The sequence below is a fragment of the Aotus nancymaae genome, unplaced genomic scaffold (genome assembly GCF_030222135.1).
Source record: "Aotus nancymaae isolate 86718 unplaced genomic scaffold, 86718_ANA_hifiasm-v0.15.2.pri h1tg000062l, whole genome shotgun sequence".
Classification (NCBI taxonomy): domain Eukaryota; kingdom Metazoa; phylum Chordata; class Mammalia; order Primates; family Aotidae; genus Aotus; species Aotus nancymaae.
In genome coordinates this window covers 35,208,718-35,229,146 of record NW_026988476.1, presented here as the reverse complement: position 1 = coordinate 35,229,146, position 20,429 = coordinate 35,208,718, and the positions used below count along the sequence as shown (strand labels likewise).

Sequence of the window (20,429 nt, the reverse complement as noted above, 5' to 3'; positions counted from 1 at the left end):
ACTAAGAGCTATGTGATCTCCTGCTCAAGGTCTACTTGTTTACTTTCCTCTATGATATAGTGTCTACTCATAACCCTAGACACAGTGTTTCTGGGTGTGATTTAATTCAAGTACCCTTTGCGTAGGGTTTGACATCTAAATGGGCTTACCACAAAGAGAAGCAATCACGGTGTACAAAGCTTTTCTTTTCCTTTTTGGTAACTGGCCTAAAATTAAAAAAAAAAAAAGATTTTGTTTTATAATTTCCTGTGTTGTCTCTATTTTTTATTACTTAGGAAAACTGGGCTTTAGCAGAATTAAGACTTTTATATCCATGTAACTTTCTGTGTTGCTTTTGAAGTCTTTTTAATATCACTCTGGCTAAATAAATGACTATTATTTACAGTGACCTGTGATTCTGTTTTGATCAAGTGCTTTGAACATTTTGACATCTTTGGCAGGTTTTCCCAGTATCAAAATCCTAAATTAAGTATTTGGGGCCTAAAATTAATTTTGTAATTTTCTAGTTGTGCACCTGATAGTATCAAAGAATGTATCTCTGATCTTGTAGACATATTAAATGGAAAATTTAATAAATGTTGATAAATTTTATAAATAAAGGTGGAAGTACTTACTTTTTCTCCCTACTTGAGTTTTCCAAAATTCAGAAACTATTCTTGAGTATTCTTATTTTTACTACATAAGTTTAATTAAAAGTATGCTCTCTCTTTATGGGAAGGATATAATTGGAAACACTGGCCATATTACCAAGGCTTTGACTAAAATGTCATATTTAAGACTGTGCATAAAATGCCTGGCTTCAAGAGTTCCCAGCCTTACAGTGAGTGAGTAAATTTGTCACTTCCTTGCGGGCCCAAGAACCTTAAGACTGTGAGCAAAATCTAAAATCTATCTTGGTTTGGCTTACTAGGTCTTTAATCTGAGATTCTTATATAATCAACGTGGAAAGAAAAAATTAGATTTCTAAAAAAAATAAAGAAAGAAACTATAATACACCTGATATTAGACTGTAGCCCTATTTTCAAGTGCTTGTTATCTACTTGTAGACAGGACTGGTTCCTGAATTCTAATTTTCTCCAATATTTGTCTATAATTCTCCAGATAAAAACAAAGACTTCGCTGTTCCTACAGCTTTATAAACTAAAGGTAGACAAGTTTTAAGGAACAGGCCTTGTGCCTCATGTATGGGGCACACAAAAAGTTCACCACACAGCCCAATGCCATGACCAGAGACATTCAAATTACAAATCAGGAGGAGATGATGCTTTCATGCAGTAAATAGATTATCTCAACATGTTGGGATAAGACTCCATGTCATAATGAGACTTCTACCCTTCTTAATGTTACCTTTTTCACTTGGCAGGGTAATGGTATAATCAAAGTTTCACACTCAATGGCTTCTGCTGGTAAGTTCACAGAACCTAAGACATACTTTAGTATCCATTGGTTAAATAAGAAAATGTCTGTACTACTGCTAATACTACATGCTGCACCTAGATAAATGGCTCTGGGAAAGTTGAGACCCATACACATAAAATAAGCCAACAGGCTACATGGTTACAAGTCTTAACTAATTCCCTACCATCATTTGATTTATTCAGTTGGTTGTCCTTAAGCCTAAATTCATGACTCAAAACCACTATGCAAACTAGAATTGTCATATGACTATTAATTTTACTTTGCATTTTCCCTTTTTAAATTTTGTATCGTTACTTGTTAAATTTTTTGTAGAAGTACAACTCCTAACAAAACAATGCTGGCCGAGCACTTTGACATGATAACAAAAGACGATAAAACAGACAAAATTGAATTTAATAATGGACTCCAGGTTGACTTAGTCTGAGAGCCATCCTCTTCAAGCCTCCCTTGTTACTTAAATGCAGCTAAAAAGTTTTGACCCTGGCTTTTAGTTGCCAATCACTCCTCTCAATGTGGTATAAGACCCGCAACTAGACAGGTCCATTCTGGCATAAAGAAACATCAAAATTGAACTACAGAATGATTGATCAGTGATGGTTTTGGAGAAAGATCTTGATCAAAAGGGTGAAATGCGAAAGTTGTGAGAATCAAAATGGAGGCCAATGTTACAATAATCCTGGCAAATAAAGCTGGGAAAGGCCATGAAGAGAGGATTCTCATGCTTGTATGCCAAATAAAAACTGTAACCTGTAACAAAAGACTGCAAAAAACTGTATCCTTGCACAAAGGCCATTGCAACCTTACACACAAAAAAATGATTTTGCAAAAATATCTGCCAGCAACTGCCTGTCCAACCTCAGACCGGCATAGCCCTTGTTATTGGTCTTTGTAGCCAAGGATAATCATTTCAAGACAATTGTGCAACCCACCTGATTGTTCCTTTAAAAACCTTTGTCTTCCCTTATCTTTCAGTATAGCCATAGAGTTTACTATGGCATGTGCATTCCCATTGCAAAGCTTTATTCCCAAATACATATATTTTCTTTTAGAGAGCCCCTATGTGTTTGTTATTTTGGTTAACACTTTAAAACCTAAAACTAACAAGACAATACACATAGTCAGATAATGTTACCAGACACGTAGCTCAAGCAACCTGAAAACTGCCTAGCAGATTTCTACTCTAATTAAATCAATTGTCCATAAGTCACAAAACAAATTAAAATGCAATGAAGAATGATGGAAGTTAACTTCAGGGTCAACCACTGTGTTTATACCAGCACCATCTGTGCATCTGTTCACTAATTAGACTCTGTACTGGTCAATATTTAAATAACTGGGCAGCCCTACTATAAAGATCATATGCTTAAAGGTAAATGAGTTGTCAATGCAGGAGCCACCAACTGCTCTACAGAACAACCTATGTTCAGAGAAATTTGCGAAGAGTTTTTGTTGTTTCCTAGACTGAAGAAAAGCTGTAGATGTTTGGTTGGTAGATTTCTTGGTGGTTTGGGAGATGTTTGTGGAAGGGAGGAGGAGAAGCAAGATAGGAGTGCTGGAAAGGAAGTTCTTCCTAAAGACCTTACAAACAAGAAATACATTGGAGCTAAAGTGAAGTTATCACATGTAACACAAATCAAGTCACCTTCCCAAGGTATCCTGGTAGAGACTTCAGTTATACTTTCAGACCTTCCAGGATCATCCTGCAAAGTTTCACATAGCTATGGATGAAGTGGAAGATACCACTAGAGGAAGTATATTATAGTGAATCTCCTATACTATTTCAGTTTTTATGACATACACACCAGATCATCCCTTTTGTGTCCTAGAAAACATGATAAAAAAATGTTCTACTTTGCTTTTATCAAAATTAATTACAATGTCATCTCTTGCCAGGTCTTATCTTACTCAAGTTAAATATTTTAGGAGGCAGTTATTTTTCTACTTTTGTATGCAAGTTACTTTTTTAATAATTTGTTTTTGTGTTTGTTTCTTGACAAAGAGCAATTTTATATATATCTGGAAAAAAAGGGGAAGGAGAAGAGGAAAAAGGAAGGGAGGCAAGAAGAAAGGGAGGAAGGGAGGGAGGAAGGAAGCATCTATCGAGTCATCAGGATAAGGTCAATGTGGGAGACACAGAAAAAGATACAGACCAGGTGAGTTGTGAGACTGCTCTTACCTTATGGGCTATGGAACCTCAGTCTTCAGAAAATTGAAGATGACATCAAGACATATAATAGACCTTCAAATTTTGTTCTGTATATGTGTACATATGGTAAATTATATACCAATTTTATTTCAGAGTATGAGTTCAAAAGGATTTGTTGAAAGGGACAAAAGTTTTCATAAAGCCCCAAGTTAGGAGATCTCCTTAAGGATTGTAATTTACCTGGATAGACTTTGCATGACTATTACTTTCACAATTCTAGAGTTGAAAGTGAGCAAAATTCCTAGTACTTCACCTGAGTCTCCATCCTTCCTTCTCCTGTAATCTTTTCTGAGTATATTACTCATTTCATGAAATTTTGTGCAGAGCCAGATGTGAGCATGTACAATCTGGTCTACCTATTAATCTTGTACTGGCTACTGCCATTTCAAGAGGCAGTATCCAGACAGGCCATTGTGAGAAGAAACCAGATCTAAGACATAAAGATGGAAGTAGAAACCAGTGGTTAGTTTGGCCCCAATCCCCAAAACTGACAACCCCAAATAAAAATGCTGACAAAGATGTGTTGAAATTTCACTTGAGACTAATTATGTACAAAAGTTTGAAAGTTTTGGGTTACAAATAGGAGATATATTAAATGCGTTGGAAAATAATGTTTAATCAGAATGCCCTAAGTGAGTAGCAAGTATAACTCAATGAATAGAATTCTTAAACATACACCTGATCAGTTTGTGCTCAAAGAACATTAGAGATCATGTTCAAACCCCTAACTTTACCATAGGAGAAAACAGCCTCTGAAACTTCCTTTGGTCTAAGATCTTCAAGTTAGTGCCAGAATGGGATTTCTAACTCCAGCTTGAATACTCTCTTTTTCCCAACTATCTGAAATAATTTACTATAAATCATTTTTAGAATACAATATGAAAACATCATTATTCAGTATTTGAGAAGTGTAACATGAGCCGTACAAGTCTACTTTATAAGTGGTTTTCTTTTTCCACATATAAACAACTCTATTAGTTAATTGTTTTTAAAAAGCCAACAGGTAATATCCATCATTATTTATACACTATAAAACTGTGCACATATAATTGTTACATTCAGTAATCTTATTTGATGTTCTACATGTAGCCATTTGGACTTTCTAAAGTTTAGTTAAATAATACAACACTTGAGGCTGGGCAGAGTGGCTCACACCTGTAATTTAGCACTTTGGGAGGCCAAGGCAGGCAGATCACAAGGTCAGGAGATTGAGACCATCCTGGCCAACATGGTGAAACCCCATCTCCACTAAAAATACAAAAAATTAGCCAGGCTTGGTGGCATGTGCCTGTAGTCCCAGCTACTCAGGAGATTGAGGCAGGAGAATCACTTGAACCCAGGAGGTGGAGGTCACAGTGAGTCGAGATTGTGCCACTGCACTCCAACCTGGCAACAGAGCGAGACTCTGTCTAAAAAAATTTTAAATAAAAAATAAATAAATAAATAAAACACTTGAATCACGATCATCTTACCATCCTTCTCTAATGATTTAAAATGGTTATGCTTCATAAGAGTAAAGAAGTGGAAAGATTTTCTTGATGGTTCTTATTTGCTAATAGCAATACTGTCCTCTTATTTAACATGAGCAATGGCACAAACATAAAATTCATTTAAGATTCTAAAAATATAAAGATCCTCAACAAACTTTAATTGCAAAAGGACTCCAGAGAAAAAGAGATCCTTAACTCTTACTATTTTCTTTCTTGAAATGATATTCTGTCTGAAAACCCCAGTTTCGCTCCTGCTGTTTATCTCCTTTCTGTCCTCAACTCACATACACTCCAACCATAGAGGCCTTATGCTGGTAGATATCATTATTCCCTAGAATTCTATCAGTTAGGATGATTGAATCTGCAAACAATTTAAATCTCTTACTCAAATAAACTTACAGAAGAAGGAACCATGTTATTTAACATGTGCAAAGACAGAGTAGTTCCAGGTACCCATTAGCAACTCAGTGACAGTATCAAAGACCCAGGTTCTTCCCATCTCTCCACTTTGCCTTCCTAGGTATAACTTCCTGCTAGGTCTGAATCCCCTCAGGGTTCTAAGATAGCATGGATTGCTACTGACAGTTGTGTGTTTGCTTGTTCATATTGGTTATGGATGTAATACAAGTACCTTCCAATTCAGCAAACTTAGATCTTATGGCCACTCCTAGGCCAACCGCAGTTGCCGAGGGAATGTCATGACTTGATTGGCTTAAAGTTTAACCAATCAAAATCTCCATTTAAACCTAAAGATGGGATGAATAACTGAAGAGATCCAAAGTTCTCTTATCCAATTACAGTTAGGTAATGGATTTAGTTTGACTACCAAGTGTCTGCCTCAGTAATAGTTTAAATCAGTTTGCAAGCAGCCAGAAATCCAAGCTGTCCTAGGTACACCTAAAATGCTCCCACCTCTACCTCATCATTCCTCAACACTTCTTTCAACAAACTTCCAAAATAAGATAGCAGTTGAGGTAAGAGGGAAACTGGCATAAATCAGTGAACCCATTTGCATGCAATTCCTGCTTGTGGTTGGCAGAATCCCATCTTCAATTCTTTGGATGGCATAAATAGCAGACCCTGCTGAATCCAGCTATTTGGGTTTATGTAAATTAGCAATGCACATTAGAATACTGATGCCTGTGAACCACTAGCACACAGATTAAATTAGACTTTCCAGGAGTGGAACCTGGACATAGGTATCTCTTAATGCTTCCCAGGTGATTCTAATATACAGTAGGGATTGAGAATCACTAATGTTCTAAACATCCTGATTATCTGAATTTCTCAGTTAATGTCCCTAAGTTGTCTAGTTATAGCCCCGTACTTTGAATTCAGTTCCTTTGAAATTTACCTAAGTGACTTGAAGCATAATCCATTTAAATAAAACATCATCTGTGGTATGATAAAAACTACAGTTTGGAGTAAGGACACTGCGTCAGCTTCCTTCTAGAGAATGCTGCTCAATCAATAGATGAATGTCTGAACCAAAATATTATATAGGCATGAAGCATTTTATATTGCTTTCTGTCTATTCTGAATGTAGTGTATAGCACACATTGGCAACATTTCATTTTTATATTGTAATGGAATCTCCATAGGCTTATATTGAAATTGGTTTTCTGATTTAATCTCACATTTTAACAGCCTCTATAGACCTGCTCAGAAACTGACTCAAAATTGTTGAGAAGAATATTTGGCATCATAATTTTTAAAAAATTATACAAATGCTTCTTCCTCCGCCCTCCAAATCAACCATTGGAAATACTGAAGTACTGTTATAACTGCAATGGAAAGTAAATACTTGACATGTTCAATAGTTATTTTACAAAAGCCAGAAACTGTTTTTCCTCCCAAGTGCAGAGTCTTCAGTCATCCTCAGATTTTTAATAGGATTTTGACATTCATTTCAGATGATGGGGGAAAGCGATTTAATCACTTGTTTTCTCTAAAAGTGATACTATAAGCACAGGAGCTATTCAAAGCCCCTAAAGCATCAAGTTGGTGACCTTCCCCTTGTCACATTCAGGCTGTCTTCTTGATCAAACCCACTCATTTCCTCATATCCACCCACCAACCACCCCCAGTGCGTTATCAGTTGCCTTAGGACCCATAACATTAGAAGGGAGACAGCCACGTCCTCCTTCCGGTCATCATCCTCTCTGTGAAGTCTCTCTGGGCAGCAGGAGTCTCACTTCTGATCCCACCATTTCTCTAGGGCTCTGCTGAGGTTCAGAGAGAGATCCACTACTTACTATTTATGGGTTTTTTAAACAACCTCACCTCTACAAATCTCCCATCACTAAAATGCAAACTTTACCTCCTAGTGCCCTTGGCGAGATAAAATGGGATAATCTATGGACTGTGCTCCCTCAGCACAGGGCATGGCACGTGTACGGTCTCAGATATTAGCTGCTGTGAACACACCATGGCTGCTGCTGATTACTGGCACCCCAATGTGGCTATTCTGCGGGATGTCTGGCATATCCCTTTGTTTTTCTTACGTTCATTTTCTCCTTTGTATCCCCAGTGCTGCCACCCTACCTCAGGCTTTTGTATCATACATACACTAACCACAGTAGTCCCTCCTCCTCAGGGAATAAGTTCCAGCACCCTCAGTGGATGCCTAAAATGGCGGGTAGTACCAACCCTGATTGCTTTCCATCAGAATGTTTCCGTTCCACTCACAATGCAGTACCTTTTCCATCTTAACTGAGCACTTATCATGCACTGTGGCCATAATTTTCGCCATTTGAGGTGTGATAGACTGCATGAATTTCTTTTTCCTTTTTCACAATTTCACGGTACATTTGTTCTTACCATAGGTCTCAGCAACCTCAGCATATGATGTTTTTCTTATTAAGTTGAGAACTTTCACCTTTTCACTTAAAGGAAGCACTTTTTATGGTTTCTCTTTGTCATGTCTGAATTACCAGCATCACTACTCTTGTGCTTTAGACCCATTATTAACTAAAGTCAGGGTTACTTAAACACCAGCACTGTGACACTATGACAGCCCAATAAACCAGACTGTTTCTAAATGACCAGAGGGCACGTGGTGTAGACAGCACAGATACACTGGACAAAGGAAGGATTCAAGACCAAGCAGATTTCATCAAGCTACTCAGAACAGTATGCAGTTAAAAACGTATGAACAGTTTATTTCTGAAATTTTCCATTCAATATTTTCAGACTGAGGTTGACCACAGGTGACTGAAACCACAGAAAGTGAAGCTGCCGATAAGGGGAGACGACTGTACTGCCCCAGTGTCCGGAACGTCCTTTTGCCCACCTCTAGCTGCTCGCCTCTCTTCTCCAGCAAGGGGGAATAAACTGTCTACTTTATCACGTCACTCAAATCTAAACAACGTGACTCCCACCTCTCTAAACTCTACCCATTTTCATTAAAAAGTGTTTTCTTCACTCTTCAATGCAATCCTTCAAAGCCCTATTCATGCCCTGGCTCTCCTGTGAGACTTCCACTAAGAACCTCAAGTTGAATAAAAGACCACAGATGCAGATTAACACAAAACGACTCTGTTACCCAAATGTATCCCCTTTTGTTGTTAGTACAGTTTTATCCCCGCTTAGAACCGATTCTGTGGAACACACTTTAGGAAATGATCTTTCAGAGAAATAATATAACTAAAAATCACAGGAGCCTAATACGCTCCATCGCATGGTTCCCATGCCTAATGAACAAAGGGCCAGTGGCTTAGGAAAGGGAGTTCAGCCAAGCCTAATTTGAGACCTTCATGATGAACCAAGCTTCCATGAGTCTGCACTTCTGTCTCTGATCTCTCGAGGAGAAGGCTTTTGAAGAGATGCCAACATCATGTGAGATCATCAAGCAATGACATCTCACATCTGATCCTTCAATAACACAAAAAGGGCATGGGCTTCCCCTAGTCATATTCCAGACTCCCCTCTCCTGTTGCCTTCTCAGCATAAAAGCTTGCTTGTTGCTTGAGTTTGAAATGATTCACCTCATTGCTGCTCCAGGATGTACCAAACATTGTTTCTATTGCAGTTAGACAAATGAAATAGCCCAGAACTCTGAAAAGAATGATTTGCTGTTGGGTGCAGAGACCGGTCCAAAAGCTGACTCCTCTGCCACTTGTAACTCCATCAAAACATGCAACTCTAAACAAGAGAAGGGAGCTTGTGCTTACGAAAGTGGCCCTTACCACTCCTAATTAGCAGTCTGAGTCTTTTACCTGTGGCAACAGAGGCTCCATTAAGGATACCTGAACAGTTCCAAGTCATCTCAGTTCCAAGTCTAGGGTACAGTGGTCAGTGTAACTGCAGTCACTGTTTCATAATGCAATACGAGTACGGGAAATGTGTAATTTATCAACCAGACTGGAACACTTTTGAAAGTGAAAAGTGGTACCAATTACAATTATGTCAGCACAACAGGCACAAAACAGAATGGACCTGGGAAAACTAGGAATCACATTACTAAACGTACAAGTGCTGTGGTTCCTAGAAAATGCTATGGGGACAGTATTCTCTGTCCTGAGTCCCCAGAGACGAAGATGACATGACTAACTGACAGAACAGGAGCCCCTATTGCTTTTGCTACCACCACACAGGCCTTTACTGCTAACTGATGACTGGAATGGAAGTCCTCCACCACTCCAACCTTCTTCTCCAATATCATTCCTCAGGACAAAGGGGAGCTGACTTCTCTGGTTTGCTTCCATCTTTGCCCATCTTGTTTACTCAAAGGAAAAAAGTAGTTCCCTTGGAAATTAAATCATAAAACTGATAAACTATTCAAATTAATAATTCTGAAAATATTGTTTGATTTGCGATAGATACACAAAAAGAAAAATCTAACTTCCAGACACTCCAGAAATAAGGAAGATTCTGATATCTAGAACAGGTGAAAAAATTAAAGAAAAAAATTTTTTGGGAGGTCGAGGCGGGTGGATCACAAGGTCAAGAGATCGAGACCATCCCGGTCAACATGGTGAAACCCCGTCTCTACTAAAAATACAAAAATTAGCTGGGCATGGTGGCGCATGCCTGTAACCCCAGCTACTCATGAGGCTGAGGCAGGAGAATTGCCTGAACCCAGCAGGCGGAGGTTGCGGTGAGCCGAGATCGCGCCATTGCACTCCAGCCTGGGTAACAAGAGCGAAACTCCGTCTCAAAAAAAAAAAAAAAAAAAAAATTAACTAAGACATACAAAAATATGCTAAAATATAGAAATGACTTAAACGGTAAAATTTGACATGAACATGAGTGAAACAGTTAACTATTATAAAGATAACAGGTCTTTCTAAATTAATTTATAAGCTTAATACAATGTCCATCAAAATTGTAACAAAATTAGGAGATGCAGTAGTTGTGCCGAATGGTTCTAAAGTTTATCTGTAAATAAGTTCTTTTGTTCAACTTTGTTTTTAGTATTTTCATAAATGGAGGATGTCCAACCTTTACAAATATTAGAAAGTATTCCAAATTATAATGCTTAAAATATAATAATAATTTTAAAAAGTAAATATTTATATACATCTAAAAACCAAACATATGGAAGTGATTTTATTAATCAAATTATGAAGCAATTGTTTCAATAGTTGTTGGGAAATTCATTTTTGAAAACAAAAATTCTAGATCCTCAGATCAAACTACAACCAAATAACCAAGATGTATGCAAAATGTAGGTGTAAAACTGAAACCACAAAATAAAATATATATTCATATTTATTTGATTTCTCAGTGAAGAAGGATTTTTATACATTAAAACAAAGGAAGAAATCATAAAGGGGAAAAGCAGATTTAGTAATATAAACCTCTTAAACTTCTGCAAGTCAAAACATCATAAAGAAAATTATAAGGCAAGATCTGAACATATTTGTAACTGATGGACAAAAGAGGATAATAGTTGCATCAGTTACCTATGACCGTACCAGCACTGCCTAACAACCAACCCAACCTTCAGAGGACTATAACAACAACCATTTATTGCTCACAGTCTAGAGTCAGCTAGGGGTCAGCAAGGGGGCTCTACTGTTCTTGACTGAGTTCACTCCCATGTCTGGGAATCAGCTAAGGTCAGTTGATTATAACGACCTTCATTCCTTTCCATGTCTCTCATTCTCCAGCAAGCCTGGCATACACTCTCAGTGATAGCAGAGGTACAAGAGGGAAAGTGGAAATATGGAATTGTTAAGGGGTTAGGCTCAAAATTGGCACACGAACACTTCCACCTTATGATAATCAAAGCAAGTCATGTGAAGTTGGATGATGTTGACTCTCCTTTTATGAGAGGAAATTCAAAGTCACAGGACAAAATGCTTAATGGATATACGAAGAGGTGAACATTTTGGACCATTAATGCAATTAATCAATCAAAAAATAATCTTATCCAATAAGCAGGCAAAGGGCTCAGATAATCACAAGTAGCTATATAGAAGACACATAAAAATATAAACTCTCAATTGACTAAAATAAATGGAATTTAACTTTTAAGAAATAAAATGTAAAATAAGGTATTCTAAAATCTAAAATTAGTAAAATTATCTAATTTGATAAGCCCCCAAAATTTAATTTTTAAAATAAGAAAACATATTATTTCTCCATCTATTTCCTAATATGATGATCTTTGAGGAAGGGAAATTGGAAACTCACATGGAATTGATACAAGCACACATTAGTATAACTTTTCTGGAGAAACACTGGGTACTATGTGTCAAATGTGTTTCCTCCATTATCTGTTACTTAAAGGAGAAAAATACCCCTGAAGAGGTTTGCAAAAGACTGCTATCAAGCCATCACAGCAACACTAGTCTATACTATAGGTATTTGTTAATGATTGAGAGAGAGAATGGATGGATGGAGATAGCAAAGCAAGCTACTGGGACAAGAATGTGAATGAATGGTTCCTCTAAAACAGGATTTTAATGAGTAGAGAAGAGCACTTCTCTTTTTTAGTAGAAGACACTTTGGTTTATTACTCAGCATCCATCTCTCCTATTTATCCTTCCTAACAGAACCTTAATGTTGTCTAGACATACACTGCATTCCCTGAAATCCTGATAAATGTAACCAATTGGCACATGACAGTTTCCCAACAATAATTGCTGGTTCTGGCAATAGGCATGTGACCTAGAGGGGCCAATCATACTAAAGTTATTTTCCTGCTGGTTTTGAATAAGGACACATGTACCCTGATCACCATTGGTGATCATTTTGCAACCATATGGGAAATAGCCCTAGAAGGAAACAGCAGAGAGATAGAACCAGGGCCCTTAGTGCCATTGTTGAGTCTCTGATCACCATGTTTGGAGCCTGCTCTGCCTCTGGACTCCCAGGGATGTGAAATGTCTCCTTATTGTTTAAGTCAGCAGGAGCCCAGGTTTTCTATGACTTGCCACCAGGGTCATTCTAACCAACACACCTCACAACACACATACACCTTCTCCTAGAAGCCTCTCCTTGCAAAACATGTGCAGCCTTTGGAACTGAAATTTTCTCTCTTTTTTAGTGCATATTTTTAGTGATTTATTGATGAAGCATTAGAAAAATAGGTAGAGAAGTACATTTTTGGACTTGATCTTACTCTAACCAGTACATGTGAAGACTGTGATGTAGAGGAACCAGCTCTTCATGGGGAACTGAAATTTCCTTATGGACTTCAGAGCATGATACAGAAAACCTCACTTGGTACTGCTGCCCTCCTGAGGAAAGCACCAGGATGTCAGACACACCTGCTTACTGCCCTCCACTCAGGTGCTGGAACCACATTTCACACACACCTGGGAATAAGTAAATATAATGGTGATGGCTTGCCCTCCGTGATCTATTTGTGTTTATAGATACAAGTCAGAATCTCAGACCAAGTCTGTTTTATGAGACCAACAGGAGTTGGCTTGATGCTGTATCTCCTACCATATTTCTGATTTAAGGCAAGTCTTTTTTGTGCTCGATATTACTTAGCTATGGGAACACTACTTGCCTCTCTACTAAAGATGGTTACAGTCCCAATATTTCCTTATCTGAGAACCAAAATTCTGAAAGATGTGATATAGTAAATGTCTCTTATAAAGATACAAGTTGCAGTTTTGCTCTCCAAATCACAAGTTTTTTAAGCTCCATTACAGTGATTATGACCTTTTATTTGAAATGTTCTTGAGATTTTTTCAAAGCCATATCTATATGATTAGAGGTAAAAAGAATATTTCAACACGCTTTTAATAGGACAGGAGGGTCCAATAAAACAAATGTTCTGTAGATATGAGAAAGTTCAAATTATTGGTGCCTTTTTCAACATTTTTATTAAAATTATATCGAGTCGTAGCACTGAGTCATAAGCTATTCCTACAGCACAAATGAAAATCTCATCAATTTTGACCGCATGAGAATGCAAATTCTGTCCTTCCGAGTATCTTAATGAATAATTAATATCATGTTCAATGATCTGGCTGCAAGCACCAATCAGCTGGCCAAAATAAATTGAATTTGTAGTGAAGGAATATTTCCCCATGTTCATCACAAAGATTACTGTTTCTTTTAGGGAAAGGCTATAACGGTATAAAATGAAGCCCTGTTGGAATATCTTGCTGCTATCTGCATAAATGATTATTCCTTTTTGGAACTACTCTATCACAGCACTAGCTGATCTTAAAGACCTATTTGTAAAAGATAATTGCTAATAACAACAGAAATTAAATTGATTTTTGTGAAATAGGTACACATCTCCTTTTTCTTCTTTTTTAAATCTACATTTCCAGTGTTTTAGATCCAAAGGAAGCTCTTTACAGCATGATAGTTGCCAAAATCCCTGCCCAGTGCACTCTCTAATCATGCTGTAGCTTCCATGGATAGAAAGAAAAACTGTAGAAATGCTGAGAAAATGATTTCTACATTTTCAAAATGATGACGTCTATTAGAGCTATGAGCTCAGAAGAGCAAGTGGTCACCACGTTTCACTGCAGAACTCTGAAAAGCATAAAATGTCTAAATAAAAAGCATGCACAAAGCTCATTTCATTGAATGATCTATCTGGTTTTTAAGTCCTCATTACCAAAAAAAAAAAAAAAAACAACGCTATCAAAGAGTCATTTTTGTCAGTGGCACTTATGGGAGACACAAAAGACCTCAGAGCCCACCTTCCTCTTCTGAGGACAGGGTAGTACTTGGTGATGATGACAATAATGAAACCATTGAGTAAGCAATGGGGTAGAGAGAGAATTGGAGTTTATATACTTAGAGAAAAAGTTATGTCAGTAGAGGTACAAATAATATATTTGAGCTAAATATACTATTTTAAATTCTAGTTACTGGAAAATTATAGGTGTGAAATGTTGTTTAAGCAAATATATCCCATGATATACTGTAGTCTGAATGCAACAATCCATGCAATTAACTAAATAGATAATAATGATGCTAAACCAATAATTTTTAATTAAACTGTGTTATAAATGTATCATAAATATTATCAAGTTATCAGTTTAAAAACAAAGGCAACAATTAATCATGAAGCAGTGTGTCTAGGACTTTCCTGTGAATTTCCTAATTTCTACTTATAAGTATGCATAATGGGAGTTTTGCCATGCTGCCAATTACTGAGTACCATTTGTTAAATTACTACTCCTCAGTAAGCTTAGTGCCACACTTTAGTTTATGAATACTGAAATGTAATAACCCCTAATTCAGACACCTTCTGTTAGTGACAAAGATAAGTCAATGGAATTGAGTCCTCTGGATGGATGCCCTGTGAAGAAAGACTTGAATTTTGCATCTGTTTTTGACCCAGCAGGAAGATCTTTGTGGACTAGCAGTGGGCCACAGAATATAGTTTGATCGCTGCTGTAAAGACAACCTCTTCCTTGGTGATAATAAATTTAAAAGTCAGAACTCCTCGAAGATGAAAGGCCTTTCTGTTTTCCATTTACTTCTATTCCCATGCTTTAGCTGTCTCATACTCAGGCTGAATAAAACTACTCTAAACTTCTCCCACATGGCAGCCTATTAATTAAGGAGGGCTCATTTCGTCCCTATGAGTCTTTGGTCCTCCAGGCTATGCATTCCCATGTCTTTGGTTGTGGCTCAGAATCCCATCGCATCCTGGTCACTCTGCCCAATAGCAAATCTTGTGCTGAGTTGAATAGCTGGGAAGGAGGAGATGGGGAGAGAAAATACTTGGCAGAGAAAGTGGCACACAGAAAAAGCACAGAAAAATAGGAAAAGCACCTGGTAATCTCACGATAGAGTATAGTGGGAGTGATCACGAGAGAGTGAGCACATTAGCCTGCCAGGAATGGAAGGTCCCTGGGAGGAACAGAGGAGGTGGTGCTGGCAAGCTAGGCTGGACCAGATAGTATACTGCCCAGCTGAGAAATCGGGACTTTACTCTTTTTGGGAAAAAGCCAAGAAGGCTTTTGAGCACAGGAATAAAATGTTCAAAGCAGTATTTTAAGAACATTAAATCTGACAGTAATCTAAGGCTAGCCAAGAGGCAAGACATTCAGTTAGAAGACCACAAGCCAGTAGTGATTATGGACTTGGATTCTGGAACCAAACTGCCTGATGTGGAATTCCTGCTCTGGCATTTACTTACTGTGTGAACTTGGACAAATTACTCAGTTACTCCAAGCCCATTGCCACAACTGCAAAGTAGGTATAGTAATGTTACCTACTTTATAGATTGGTTGTGAGGATTAAATGAGTTAATATGTACAAAGCACCGAGTATGTGACATTAGCATCAAATTATCATTAGTATTATCATTATAAAGCCACACTGGGTATAACAAAAGATCCTGAAATAGCATGAGGGTAAAGGAAATGTAAAGGAAGGGAAATATTTGAGAATTATTGCAAATGATGTTTCTTACCTTCCTCCATTGCCTCCCTTTGTCTTGCCTCCTCTTACTGGTCAAAGATACAGATTTGGGTATAACTACTTGTGACAGTATAAAGTCATGAAAAAGCTTTTTTGGGGCCAGGCATGGTGGCTCATGCCTGTAATCTCAACACTTCGGGAGGCTGAGGCAGGCAGATCACTTGAGGTCAGGAGGTCGAGACCATCCTGGCCAACATGGTGAAACCCTGTCTCTACTAAAAATACAGGAAGTAGCCAGGCATGGTGGCACATTCCTGTAGTCCCAGCTACTTGGGAAGCTGAGGCAGAAGAATCGCTTGAACTTGGGAGGCAGAGGTTACAGTGGCACTCTAACCTGGGCGACAAAATAAAACCTTGTCTCAAAGCAAAACAACTTGATTGGTAGCAATTTCTGTCAAAAAATCTAAACATATTCATTAACTTTTAGGCACTTTACAGAAAGGGTGGTATCTGTACAGAATATATTCCTAAACTCTTCGCTCACATAGAAACTCCGAGATTATCCCAAGAGTTCTATTCACCTCCTCCAGCTGTTCTGGGAGTCTAAAGTGTTTCCTGAGCCAGAGGCAAAAATGTTTAACTCGTATACTCAGATACTGAAATACCTCCAGTGGTTTTGTGTGTGTGTGTGTGTGGTTGTTGTTCAAAATGTAGAGTTTCAGATTCTAAGATCACAGGGTTTGAGGTTCTAGAACTTCATCATTTTCCACTGATTAGAAAATTTAATTTTCAACTTAACATGTGGGAATTAGGGTTTAAATTATTTAAACTGATTTATTAATATACTATCTCTAATTCCTCATCAAACAAAAATATGACATATACAAATGTCCACAACTTGCTTGTGTCTCTTTGTCATTCACATATCTACTTCTTATACTGTCAGAATTGTTAAGTTTAGATGGCCTAAAAATTAAAGGTGGGTTTCTGATGAATTAATTAGATTCAACTCCTGAAACGTCAAGCCCTTTCTTTCATACCCAAGAACGAAAATGGCATTAGAAAACATAGAGTTAATCTTTATTAGTTTATGATATTATATAGTTGGAGAAATTCCAGGAAAGAAGAAACCATTGGATTTACCATTTAGAAATGCTAATTTAAAAAGAACAGTCTCACAATGGCTCTAGAGGAAAGGAGAAGTCGTGTGTTGACTTAGGAAAAGCACCTAATAAGAATAGCAGACCTCTCACTGGGTAGGAGGATTAAATATGTTTATTTAAACACATTTGTTCTATTGGAATATTATGTGTTATCAGTATACTGCAGATGTTTTACTGTACTAGTGACTGACATCTGTGTTTTTTTTTTAAATAGACATTCTGAACGCTATTCGGACTTGAAAATGCTGAGAAAGAGTTGTTCCCACCAAATTAGATCCATGAGTTTTCCATTTCTCTACCTTTTAATTCATACTTTAGATTCATACCCTAACTGGCTGTTCATTCACCACCACCTTTACCCTGCACCCTTCTTTGGACACTTTTTTGTGGCATGCATGTGCCAACCCACGTGTTCATCTTACACCATGGACTTTGTAGCAAGTCAGTACAAGATGGTTACGAAGTAATAGCTAATGGATGCTTTTTGCCAGTGAAAAACAAAAGCCTACACAAGACTTGCAACTACTCTATCTTCTCTCTTGCTGTTCTGCAGGTCCTACCTTTATCAATGACTAACCACAGGACTTCTACTAATGAAGATCTGGAAATTGGAAGAGGACAATGATGTCAAATCTTGCCTTAACCCAGGGGCTAAATCAAGCAATCGCTATACGTAACTTCATTTCCTAAGACCTAGTTTCTCTGACTCCATCAATGATTCATCAGACCATTTTAGGGGGTTTTAACACTTAGTGGTGGCACAGGAAGGGTGTATTATCTAGATGAAGTCTGGGGGCTCTGCTCTGCACTTGGCCAAGTTCAAGCTGAACCCAGGTTCATCAGTAAAATAAGGACAATAATAGAATCTAATGGATAAGGATGCTTTCAGTTCTCAATAAGATAATCTACATAAAGAGCTTAGCACAGTGCCTGGCCCATAGGAAAGTGCTCAATAAATGAGCAGGGATGGATGGGAGAGCCAAAAATAAATCTCTCCCAAGCTCAGTGAAATGTCAGCATCTGAGATTTTAAGAGTTAAACTGTGAAAACTTGGTCTGGATCACAGAACTCTCAAGAGTGTGTCTTTAACCTGATGTGACTTACTCGAGTTAATGTTTCCAGAAAGAGGCCTAGAACCTGTTTTCATTCTTTATTCATCCAGTTGAACACAAGCATAAGAACAACAGAGTAGCTACTGCATTGTCTACACTGTCGAGAATCTTGCTCCTTCCCCACTTCTTAAACTACAGTGTAAACTAGTTATTTTCTTCAACTGTCACATAGGAGAACACAAATCTAAGAGCTTCCCAAGGCCATGTAACTGGTAAGTGGTAGAGCCAAGGTTCACACCCAGGCTGTGTCTCCAGAATCTGAACCAATATAAATTGTCAAAACCATAATTAATAAAAAGTAATCATCAACTCCTTCCTTGGAAAGATGAATCAGAATAATTTGCTTGTTGTTTTCATGCTTCAGGCTACAGAATTCTGGCTAAGATGATAGCTAAGGACAACCTTAAAGAGGGGAGACATTTAAAGAAGAAATGTACAGCCTATATGGAGGGGAAGGTGTTCTTTTTGTTTTTTCAGGCAGAGTCTTGCTCTGTCACCCAAGATGGAATGCAGTGGCATGATCTCAGCTCACTGCAACCTCCACCTCCCAGGTTCAAGCGATTCTCCTGCCGCAGCCTCCCTCCTGAGGAGTTAGGACTACAGGCATGCATCACCACACCCAGCTAATTTTTTTTTGTATTTTTAGCAGAGATGGAGTTTCACCATGTTGGTCAGGCTGGTCTCAAACTCCTGACCTCAAATGATCTGCCTGCCTCTGCCTCCCAAAGTGCTGGGATTACAGGCGTGAGCCACTGCACCCAGCTGGGGAAGGTGTTCTTTTCAGACACTCAGCACTAATTTTTAGATGATGGTGAGAAGAGGGCAGGGTGGGATGCAAAAAAGCTTACATCCTAATTTGTGGGTAGACGAGTGTCAATTGTAGTCTCACTTCATGCTCCCCAACTAACTGGCAGATTGGTTACCACATATCCCACAACGGCAAGGCACACACATCAATTCTGAAGTCTGAGACAATCATTTCTATTTGTCATACCCTGAGGATGCCCTGCTGTAGTAACATTGGTTAACTTACAGAAAGACAAGCATAACATGCAAAACAGAATAGGCTCCTGGAATACTAACATTAGAAGGGGCTTTCTAAACCCAGTTCTGCCCTTTCATTTCACAGGTAAAGCACCTAAGACCCAAAGGGGTTGAACCATACCTACCCAAGTTCACACAGGAAGTTGGCTTTAGTCAGGACAAGAACCTGGTACTCCTGACCTGATATCTCAGTGCTTCTTTACTACACCTGAGAAACAAGAGGCCAGGTGCAGTGGCTCACGCCTGTAATCCCAGCACTTTGGTAGGCCGCGGCAGGCAGATCACTTGAGGTCAGAAGTTCAAGACCAGCTGGGCCAACATGGTGAAACCCCATCTCTACTTTAAAATACAAAATTTATCTGGGCATGATGGTGAGTGCCTGTAGTCCCAGCTACTTGACAGGCTGAGGCAGAAGAATCACTTGAACCCGGGAGGCAGAGGTGACAGTGAGCTGGGATCATGCCACTACACTCCAGCCTGGGCAACAGAGCAAGACTCCGTCTCAAAAAAAAAAAAAAAAAAAACAGAAACAAGAAAGTGACTCAAGCATGCATGAATAAATAAATAAATAAACGGTACCAATTTCTTTTGTTTCTTGGCCTACCTTTCTCTTTCCCTCTTCATCTCTCTTTCTTGTTCTGTCTCACTCTCTCTCTCTCACACGCACACATGCACATGCACCTACGTATACACACATTACACATAAAGATGAATAAATATATTTACTACTGAGACTGGCAGATATTAACCAACTATAGCAAGAGACTTTGAATATCTACCTGTCAGCAACACAGTGCTTCAGTAGAAGAAACAAGCAAGGCAAAGCCATAGATTCTAGGGGTTCCAGGGGTCTAACAACATAATGTGATGATCAAAGGCCCAGATATCATCTTTCCTTTCACAGCAAGAACCCTCATTAGAATACGGTGCAGTTTGTTCCCCAATCCTAAAAAAAAATAAAAAATAAAAATAAAGGTTATCAAGCTGGAGAGAATTCAGAATGAAGCAACAATGATATTAACTTTATTGTGTAGGATCTACTTTCCTTCCTGTTAAAATGAATCAAGGATAGAAAAATGGCTTGAGCACCTGATAGGTTTGGGTGCCAAAAGGGAACTGAATGAGATGGAAAAGATTTGAGATGTCAGAGAGAGATTTAGGTGTTTATAACAACAACAAAAAACAAGGCCCTGACCATCCC

General features: G+C 38.2%; 1 long non-coding RNA gene across 1 annotated transcript in view; it reads right to left on the bottom strand.

Moving 5' to 3' along the window:
- LOC105709999 (uncharacterized) overlaps positions 1–20,166 on the bottom strand; it is a 40,526-nt gene extending 20,360 nt beyond the window's left edge. The window contains exon 1 of the long non-coding RNA XR_001105649.3: positions 20,008–20,166. This is a non-coding gene — a long non-coding RNA (uncharacterized LOC105709999). The remainder of the gene's footprint in view (positions 1–20,007) is intronic.
- Between the last annotated feature and the right edge of the window lie 263 nt (positions 20,167–20,429).